This window comes from Sus scrofa, chromosome 2 (assembly GCF_054392235.1).
Source record: "Sus scrofa isolate SSC_HxYL_T2T_F1_AM1 chromosome 2, Sscrofa_HxYL_maternal_Yorkshire_Landrace_v2.0, whole genome shotgun sequence".
Classification (NCBI taxonomy): domain Eukaryota; kingdom Metazoa; phylum Chordata; class Mammalia; order Artiodactyla; family Suidae; genus Sus; species Sus scrofa.
The window spans coordinates 91,076,470-91,085,339 of record NC_139384.1 but is presented as its reverse complement, the minus strand read 5'-3'; positions in this window follow the sequence as shown (position 1 = coordinate 91,085,339).

Sequence of the window (8,870 nt, the reverse complement as noted above, 5' to 3'; positions counted from 1 at the left end):
TATTTTATTTTTTCCATATTGTTGATCAAATCATTTGCAAATAATGACATTTTGTCTTTTCCTTTCCTTTTTTTGCTTTTTAGGGCCACACCCCTGGCATATGGAGGTTCCCAGGCTAGGGGTTGAATCGGAGCTGCAGCTGCCTGCCTATGCCACAGCCACAACGCCAGATCTGAGCCACATCCTCGACTTACAACGCAGCTTGTGGCAACACCAGCTCCTTAACCCACTGAGCAAGGCCAGAGATCAAACCTGCACCCTCTTGGACACTATGCCAAGTTCTTAACCTGCTGAACCACAACAGGAACCCCTGTTGCTGGCTTTGAAGATGGAGAAAGCAGGTTGTGACCCAGGGAATAGGGGTGGCCTCCAGAAGCAGGGGACCACCCACAGGAGACAGCCAGCAAGCAAACAGGGACTCAGCCCTACGGCCACAAGGAAGCAAATTCTGCCAGCAATCTGGATGAGCAAGCACAGGACTCTCCCCCAGAGCCTCCAGAAGACCATGGTCCTGGTGACGCCTTGATGTCAGTAGGTGGAGGCCCAGCTTGGGCTTTTGACCTACCCAACTGGAAGAAATAAACTGGTGTTGTTTAAGCCACTACGTCAGCAGGCATTTGTTATGGCAGCAACAGAAAACAGGTTCATGGACCAAACTATAACCTCACAAATCTATTCAATCTGTTTCTCCAAGCATATCATACAGATTATTTCTTTTCTTTATTTTTATGGGCAGTACCCGCGGCCTAGAGAAATTACCAGACCAGGAGTCAAATCCGAGCTCCAGCTGCAACCTATACCATAGCTCACAGTAACGCCAGATCCTTAACCCATTGAGCCGGGCCAGGGATTGGACCTACAACCTCATGGACACTATGTCAGGTTCTTAACCTGCTAAGCCACAATGGGAACTCCTCATACAGACTATTTCTAAGGTCATCTTGTTACGTAAATATGCCTTAATAAATCTTAAAGCCAAATATATTTGGAATGTATTTTCCTTAACCTAACACATTTCTCCTCTCAAACTTTCTGCCCCCAGGATATGATGCTGCCCCAAAGTCTACCCTGGCTCGAGCCCCAAACCTGAATCCTGTGTCATTCTGCTCCCATCTGGGCCAGGTGCTCCCAGGCCTCTGCCTCTTTGTGAGCTCCATCCTCCTGCTACTATGCTCCTGGGTTGGAAGAAACAACTGGAAGAGTTTAAAAAGTGGTTCCCTGGGCCGGGCAAATGGGAACCATAGGACTAATGCTTTTCATTCCAGAGAGAAAAGCTTCTCTTAAGACTTTTTCCAGAACAAAGTACAAAGACAAGGGTTACAGAGGCCAAAAGATCAAAAATCAAAATCCACACAGAAGACTGAATGGGCCATTTAGTGAGGCCCATGGGTGGTCTATTCAGGACAGCTGGGTGCAGCTTGGGCTGGTTACTGATCTGTGAACTTGCGGTTTTTCTAAGGACTATGTTGGTCAATCTCATCTATTACATTTTGGGTTTTCTGGGAGCTGTGCCCCTGTACTGTTTGTTCTCTCCTGAAGGTGGCAGAGCCAACCCAGAGCAGCGAACCAAAACAAAGATGGGGTCCAACACTTGCTATGGTCAGGGCCTTCCTTGGTTTCCCCCTTTTGGCCATACTCTGCTTTTGGCAGGGATGGGAACATATATTAAGTGCTGGGGTTTAGGTTGTTTTTTTTGTGTTTTGTTTTGGTTTTGGTTTTTTTTTTTGCTTTTTAGGGCCACACCCATGACATATGGAGGTTCCCAAGACTACACCACAGCTCAAGACAACGCCAGATCCTTAACCCACTCACTGAGCGAGGCCAGGGATCGAACCCACAACCTCATGGTTCCCAGACAGATTCGTTTCTGCTGCGCCACAATGGGTACTCCTAGGTTGGTCTCAAATGGGTTTCTAGGCTGGGTCCTCCCCATCCCTGAAAAGCTCTGGCTGCAGTCAGGGCTTGTGTGCAAGTGGCTTCTTTTTTTCTTTTTCTTTTTTTTTTTAAGGCCGAACCCTCAGCATATGTAAGTCCTCGGTATGTGGGGTCAAATCAGAGCTACAGCTGCCGGCCTATGCCACAGCCACAGCCATGCAGGATCTGAGTAGCATCTGTGATCTACATCACAGCTCACAGCAACGCTGGGTCCTTAACGCACTGAGCGAGGCCAGATATCGAAACTGCATCCTCGCAGAGACTATGTCGGGTCCTTAACCCACTGAGCCACAACGGGAACTCTTTGAACTTACATAATGACCTTAATGTGCAGTGCTATTGGGGATGTCTTCCCTATGGTGGTGGAACAAAAGTTGTTCTTTAATACTTAGGGCCTCAATGGGCAGCTGACAAAACTCGACCTTGGCACTGAGGCTGGGGCTTGTTAAAGCCCCCACAGTCGTAGTTTTTCCAACTTCCATCAAGCTGGAGTATTTTCTAAGGTTCCTCCACCTTAAGTTCAGGAAGCAAGGGCTATCACGCTAGTCTCTACCGGCTATCATGGGCATAACCTTTCACTGGAGGGGCATCATCTTTCTTGGGCTCCCAAAGTTCACCACTGAGCCCAACTTTCAGGAGGTGACCTCCTTACTGCCCATAGCCTGGGACCTCACAGGCCATCAAAGCAGCAGTAGGCCAGTTTCTTGAGGCACTTTGCAGGCACCTTCTCCACAGGTGCGCCTAGGGAGGGCATCCAGCCTTGGGAGAGTGGGACATGGCTGGGCACAGCGTGGTCACCAGTCCTGTCTATCCAGCGACATCCTGTAGGAAGGAGGGCAGACTGAGTGGGCCCATGCCAACAGTTACAGCACAATGCCAACAAAGCCAGGTCATTTGTTTGGAGGTTTCTCAAAAAGTTAAACACAAAATTACCATAGAACTCCTAGTTAAACACCTCAAAAGAACAGAAGGCAAGGACTCAACCAGGTACTTGCCACCCACGTTCAGTGCAGCATTATTCACAACCACCGAAAGGTGGAAACAACCCAAGTGTCCATCAGCAGATGAATAGACAAAATGTGGTCCATCCATAAAATGGAGCATTACTTGGTCATCATATTCTTTTATTTGTTTTTGGGGGGTGCACCAGAGGCATACGGAAGTTGCCAGGCCTATGGGTTGAATCGGAGCTGCAGCCACCAGCCTATACCACAACCACAGTCACGCCATATCCAAGCAGCATCCACCTACACCAAAGTTCACGGCAACACCACATCCTTAACCCACTGAGCAAGGCCAGGGATCAAACCTGCGTCCTCATGGATGCTAGTCAGATTCATTTCCACTGAGCCACGTCAGGAACTCTCCCGGTCATCATATTCTGACTTGTTAACTTTTTTTAAAAAATAGTTGATTTACAATGTTCTGTCAATTTCTACTGTGCAGCAAGGTGACCCAATTATACAAAAATATACATTCTTTTCTTCACATTATCCTCCATCATGTTCCATCACAACTGACTAGATATAGTTTCCTGTGCTACACAGCAGGACCTCATTGCTTATCCACTCCAAATGCAACAGTTTACATCTACTAACCCCAAACTCCCAGTCCATCCCACTCCCTCCCCCACCCCCCCGGCAACCACAAGTCTGTTCTCCATGTCCATGAGTTTGTTTCTTTACTATAGATAGGTTCATTTGTGCCGTATATTAGATTCCAGATATAAGGGATATCATGTGGTATTTGCCCTTCTCTTTCTGGCTTACTTAGTATGAGTCTCCAGTTTCAGCCCTGATGATACTTGTTAACATTGATGACACTGAAAGCCTAACCCTAACCCTAAAAATATGTGAAATGAAATAAGCCAGACCAAAAAGGACAAATTGCATATGATTCCACTAAATGTGGTATCTAGAACAGGCAAATTCAGAGAGAGAAAGTAGAACACAGAGTCCTAGGGGCTAAAGTAGGGGGAAAAGAGGAGTTACTGTTCACTGAGTGCAGAGTTTCAGTTTGGGATGATGAAAAAGTTCTGGAGATGGACGGTGGTGATGGCTGCATAACATTGTGAATGCACAGCTTACTTTTTTTTCCTGGCACCCAAGGCATGTGTAAGTTCTGGGGCCAGGTATTGAACCTGTGCCATAGCAGCAACCCAAGCCACTGCAGTGACAACGCTGAGTTCACAAGTCTTGAATGCACAACTTAATGCCACTGAGCTGTACACTGAAAAATGGTTAAAATGGTCAATTAAATGTTACGCACATTTTTTAAATTTTTTTGCTTTTTAGGACTGCACCTGCAGCACATGGAGGTTCCCAGGCTAGGGGTCTAATCGAGCTGTAGCCGCCAGCCTACAACAGAGCCACAGCAACACTAGATCCAAGGCACATCTGCAACCTACACCACAGCTCACGGCAATGCCAGATCCTTAACTGACTGAGTGAGGCCAGGGATTGAACCTGCAACCTCATGACTCCTAGTCAGATTTGTTTCCGCTGCACCATGACGGGAACTCCTATACATTTTCAAAAAATTTTTTAAGTAAAGTGACTTAACATTTGACCACTAACTTGGGTAGTTTTATTGATAAGGCAAGTCAATATGTCATATTTTCAAAGAATCGGTATCTTATTTTGATCTCCCCTGATAATTTATTAGCCTGTAATCTATATGACCTCCCAATGGATAGTCTTCCTTAGTACTGATTGTTTTCATTTAGAACAATATATCATTCAAAGATTGCCTCATTCCAGTTTGTACAAGGACAGCCTGGTAAACTAAAAACTCGAGCTAGGCAAGAGAAAAGGTCAAGTGCTTTGTACAAATAAAAATATATCAAAAATACCAACAGTGGGAGTTCCCATTGTGGCGCAGCGGAAACAAATCTGACTAGGAACCATGAGGTTACGGGTTCGATCCCTGGCTTTGCTCAGTGGGTTAAGGATCATGAGTTGCTGTGAGCTGTGGTGTAGGTCGCAGACACAGCTCAGATCCTGCGTTGCTGTGACTCTGGGGTAGGCCAGCAGCAACAGCTCTGATTAGACCCCTACCCTGGGAACCTCCATATGCTGTGGGTGAGGCCCAGAAAAGACAACAAATAAATAAATAAATAAAAATAAAGGTCAGAAGACAAAGGAAAAAAAAAAAAAAAACCCAACAGTAGAGTTTATAGCTCTGCAAAAACAAATCTGACTAGTATCCATGAGGACGCAGGTTCGATCCCTGGGCTCAATCAGTGGGTTAGGAATCCAGCATTGCCGTGAGCTATGGTGTAGGGCACAAATGTGGCTCGAATCCAGTGTTGTTGTGGCTGTGGTATAAGCCGGCAGCTGTAGCTCTGATGAGACCCCTAGCCTGGGAATCTCCATATGCCGCAGGTGCAGCCCTAAAAAGCAAAAAAAGGAAAAAAAAGAAAAAAAAAAAAAAAAAACCAACAGTGGAGTTCCCTGGTAGCTCAGCAGGTTAAGGATCTGGTGTTTGTCACTGCTGTGGTGCAGGTCACTGTTGTGGCCTGGGTTCAACTCCTGGCCTGGGAACTTCCAAACACTGTGGGTGCAGCCAATAAAAAATAAATAAAGCATTAGGCACCTAAAATTAACTGATTTAAAAGAAAAATACCAACAGTACTCTAGGAGTTCCTGTTGTGGCATAGTGGAAATGAATCCGACTAGGAGCCATGAGGTTGCAGGTTTGATCCCTTGCCTAGCTCAGTGGGTTAAGGATCCAGCATTACCCATGAGCTGTGGGGTAGGTCGCAGATGCAGCTTAGATCCGGAGTTGCTGTGGCTGTGGCATAGGCTGACAGCTGTAGCTCCAATTGGGCTCTTAGCCTAGGCACCTCCATATGCCATGGGTGCAGCCCTAAAAAAAAAAAAAGTACTCTAAAAATTACTTCAACTGAGTTTTCTCATTGTTCATCACACAAACCACAAAAACTATAGATTATCTGAGCAACAGAATAAGGCTGATCTAACACAGACATATCAAGCTCCACTTCTAAAAACAAACCGTACAATCCCAATACACAGGCCTATTTCCAGAAGTGGACTACTATTTTACACCACAAGGAAAAGCACAGCTGATCATCTGCAGAATACAAACCAGACCCTGAGGGAAGGCACATGTGTCTACATCTCCTCTTTCCAAAAACCCCATTAAAATCAATAAAAAGCAAGGAGTTCCCATTGTGGAGCAGTGGAAACGAATCCAACTAGCATCCACGAGGACGCCCCTGGCCTCGCTCAGTGGGTTAAAGACCCTGAGTTGCTGTGGCTGTGGTGTACGTTGGCAGCTGCAGCTTCAACTTGACCCCTAGCCTGAGAACTTCCATATGCCATGGGTGCAGCCCTAAAAAGCAAAAAAAAAAGGGAAAAAAGATCACTAGAAAACACACACAGTGTTCAAATCCCATAATTTTGAGCAAAATTTCCAGAAACTGTACTGTCAGATCCCATAATTTGAAAGTTCCACAAATTCAGTACAGATTAACAGAAAAATGAAAGCAAAAAAAAAAAAAAAAAACCAAACCCCAAAACCCACCGGATGACCCTGCTCAGAAGTAAAGCACAATGCCCAGGAATTTGGTAGCAAATGACTCAAGTGGACAGCACTCAAGGAAAGAGAACTGAAATAAGACACCAGTGTTCATCTGTGTGGTCTGGGGTGGTGGCCATGAAATTTGCTCTACAAATAGTCAGCAGATCCTGGGGTGGACCAGAGTAGGGAGAACGGCAAGCATTCCGGGGAATAGAAGCGTTAGCGCTGAAAAGCTTCAAGGAAATAGAAAAGGCGCAGGGAACAGAAGCAGACAGGCTGGGTTCTGCCCCCGAACCTTTGGGAAGGCTCGTGGGACAGCCAGGAGAGCTGCCCCAACACCACCTGTATGCAGGATGGGGGTGTCACAGGGATTAAAAATTCACAAGTCTTTTTTAATGTTTTTTTCTTTTTAGGGTCGTACATGGTGGCATATGGAAGTTGCCACTCTAGGGATTGAATAAGAACTATAGCCGCTGGCCTACACCACAGCCACAGCAATGCCAGACCCTTAACCCACTGAGCGTGGCCAGGGATCGAACCCCCATCCTCATGGACACTATATCGGGTTCTTAACCACAGAACCACAACAGAAAACTCCAACGTGAAAATAATTTATAACAACACTAACAGTTACTCCGGGCTCAGTCTGTGGCAGACAGACATCACTTCGTGTGATGAGTTCACTACTCTCAGCAATCCTAAGGCAGATGCTAACATGAGCCCCTATTTAAGATGACACCAAGGAGCTTCCTGGTGGTTCAGTAAGTTAAGAATCTGGTGTCCTGCTGTGGCTCAGGCTACTGCTGTATCATGAGTTTGCTCCCTGGCCCAGAAACTTCTGCAGCCTGTAGGGAAGCCCCCTACCCCTCAAAAAAGATGACACCAAGACACATAGGAGCTGAACTTGGTCTCTTCCTTTCCCACATCTGGAAAAGGATGGAGGAAGGATTCAAGCACAGCCAGATGTCTAACCACAGCACTGTCATGATCTCAATCTATCTAAAATTTCATGTAACTCCCCCAGAATTTAGATTCTAGAAAAATCTGTGCCTGGGAAGAGAATGAGGCCCTAGAGACCTGCCTCCAAGCCAGGAGGGCAAAGAGCCAAGACCTGGGCAGTTGGCACAGGTGCAAGGCCACCCTGGGCTAGAGGGGAAGCACCCAGGAAAGGAGACGAAGACAGCACGATGGGGATGGGGCTTCAGGAAGAACTGAGGATCTGTAGGTGGGAAATAATCCAAGTTAAAAGTGAGGTATGTGTCAACTCAAGGAAAAGCTCAAAGCCACACGATCAGGGTGCTGTAACTGGGGCGCTCTACCTGGCTGAGAGTGGAATACATTTGCATCGTGATAATGATCATTTATTTAGCTAAAAATAGGGACATAATCACATTTGGAGGCTGGAGAGAAGGCGGATATAAAAGAGCTAAACCTCAACTATTACACAAGGAAATGAATATATAATGCTGAATGCTTACAAATTTAAGACAAAACAAGCATATAATTGAGTCTCTGCCAGGAGAAAGAGCTAAGAAAGTTGAAAATCACTGCCGCTGGAGAGCAGATCTGGGGATCACGGAAGGGTGGCCATGTCTGTTGCTGCTGTGGACTTTGGCATATTTGATTTGGAAATCATTGCATACATTATTTGAGATGTTTTTAAATAAGCACAGAGCAGGATTGATAACAACCTGTAAATTATTTTAATTAACCCACATGATTGTGTTTAGTGAACTTTTTTTTTCTTTTTAGGGCCACACCTGCAGCATATGGAGGTTCCCAGGTTAGGGGTGGAATTGGAGCTGTAGCTACCAGCCTACACCACAGCCACAGCAACACTGGATCCGAGCTGCATCTGTGACCTAGGCTACAGCTTGCAGCAACCCCAGATCCTTAGCCCACTGAGTGGGGCCAGGGATTGAACCCACATCCTCATGGACACTATGTTGGGTTCTTAACCTGCTGAGCTAATGATGGGAAGTCCTATATTTAGCAAGCTCTTTTCTGTCCTTGGTGAAAACTTATATTTGTAATCAGATGATAAGTTTTTACTTTGAGAAAATGTCTCATCTTTTTTCAGTTTCTGGGGGCACGACTCCCTTGTCTGTTGGGGGGGGTGACACCCTCTCACTTAAACAGAGAATCAGCTTATTTAAGGGAACTTGAATTGCTACACATAGTCTGGGTGATATTAAATTTGTTCTCAAATCACATGCAGGAATGAACATAAACACAAGCAATTCAAGTTGTTAAGAATTAGACTGAGGAGTTCCCTTGCGGTAGAGTGGGTTAAGGATCTGGTGTTGTCACTGCTGTGCCTCAGGTTACTGCTGTGGCTTGAGTTTGATCCCTGGCCTGGGAACTTCCGAATGCCATGGGCATGGCCAAATAAA